The sequence below is a fragment of the Penaeus monodon genome, chromosome 29, assembly GCF_015228065.2.
Source record: "Penaeus monodon isolate SGIC_2016 chromosome 29, NSTDA_Pmon_1, whole genome shotgun sequence".
In the NCBI taxonomy this organism is placed as follows: domain Eukaryota; kingdom Metazoa; phylum Arthropoda; class Malacostraca; order Decapoda; family Penaeidae; genus Penaeus; species Penaeus monodon.
In genome coordinates this window covers 3,664,932-3,666,887 of record NC_051414.1, presented here as the reverse complement: position 1 = coordinate 3,666,887, position 1,956 = coordinate 3,664,932, and the positions used below count along the sequence as shown (strand labels likewise).

The 1,956-nt window shown below is 36.4% G+C and overlaps 1 pseudogene; it reads left to right on the top strand.

Moving 5' to 3' along the window:
* LOC119591622 overlaps positions 1–1,956 on the top strand; it is a 9,025-nt pseudogene that overhangs the window by 2,229 nt on the left and 4,840 nt on the right.

The following is a 1,956-nucleotide window of genomic DNA, read 5'->3' as shown; positions in this document are numbered from 1 at the left end:
GCTGGGGAGCATGAGCCCGGTAGGGAGGCATGATGGTGTGAACCAAAGAGTGGCAATTTACGATTCCCAATTGACCAGCTAATTAAGAACGATAGAGCAACCTTCCCTAGGATAAGTAGTTCAGAGTGTGGTGGTGTGAAGCCCCTTTAATGATTTTGATTGTGAGTGTTGGTGTTAATCCTTCTAATATCCTGCAGTGAAAATATTAGGTTGTGGTAAATGTTGCCTGTTGCACATGACCACATGAGGTATAGGTAGGAACCATGCTTTGAGTAATGCATCTTTTTTGGGGGGGGTTGGGTTTGGTGAGAAATTGAATAAGTGTCAGAGAACATAAAGTGTAATCATGCTTCTCTTTTTGATTGTGCCTGTTACCAGATGCACAAAGTAAGCTTTTCTTGGGATTCCTGTTTTATGGTATAAAAAGAAAATAATAATAATTTAGCCTGCAGCTTTGTAAGATATGTTATGTTATTGATGCATAATAGTATAAGATTGTAAAAGAAGAATTAAAGTAATCTCAATTTTGTTGGAAGAGAATGCGGTTTCATTAATGATTACTGGAGTACAAAGGAAGGTTACATGCTAATTTGTTTTATCCAAATGTTTAAGAACTGCTGATTATGGTTATTGCATGTGACATTACTGTACATGATATTAACAATCCCATTCTTTTGTGTCCCCTTGCCTTGTTTTTTGTAATTTTTTTGTTTCACCTGGAATGTTTTGTGCATAATGTTATGATATATATCCCAGTACAACTTCTATTTTACATTTTTAGCATTTATATATCAAATGTACATTTCAAGATGCATACATAAAATTCCGTGATGGAATTGAAAAAGATGTAAATCTGTTTTTAGATTTGCTTTCTTTTCTTGTTCATTTTTTTTTTAAATTATCATATGGATATATGGATATTTGTTGATTATTTAGGTAATTTCTTAGTTCATTTAGATATATACTTACTACTACTATTATGTAGGGGGAAAAGCCTTGCTATGTTGAGTAGGCCTAGGTGATATTAGGGGTATAAAATACACCATATTTTTTAAAGGAAAGAAAAACAAGATTGCAATGTACAGTTAGAACTGTATGTTAATTACAATTCTAACTTATGTTGCATTATTTTCACTTCTTTTTATATGTATGATTTTTTTTCATTTTCAGTGTGGAAGTTGCATTTATGGTCTTGGATTCATGATTTTAAGTAGAAGCTAGACTTTGAGCTAGACAATTAATTAATAATAATTTTGTTCATCTTTACACAGTTGTTGATCCACAATGGAATGACGAATAACGAAAAGGACTACGAGATCTGCATGCGAGCTGAGAACGTCTATATTCCTCCAAGCGGATACTTTGGAATTACAGCCGCCACTGGTGGATTGGCTGACGATCATGATGTAAGATTTTGCACTTCACTTCATTGTGGGTGATTGTTGCTATCTGTCTTTATCAACATCATTTTCACTGTGATCATGTTTCTTGAATATGGACACTGCTTATCATAATCTTTCCTGTTATAACTGTTCTTACTAATTGTGTATTTAAAGGTTTTGTTCAAAAGGTATAGAAATCAGGGAAGAAATACATCAAAAAGCAGAGAAAAAGGATTGGAGGATCTTGTAGCCAGATCCTTCCTCTCTGAATAAACATGTGGAGAAAACAAAACTGGCAGACGATCACTATAGATTGTATTTCTCAAACTTGAATTTCGGGTGTTCTGGAACTCCATCCGTACGTGCCACCTCTGAGAATGAAGGACTTCTCCCAGTCCTGAAGTCCTGGTGACTTCCTAGTTCTCCGAGGAGATGGCAGTCATGCAGGCCAATGCGGGAGAGGAGGGTTCCGTGAGAGTCCAGAGTACCAGGAGAAGAACCCCCCACTAAGCCTACCCAGGGCGCGCGACGAGTGAGTGGCTCTAATGTCATGCTACCTATTTTCCATGCTGGC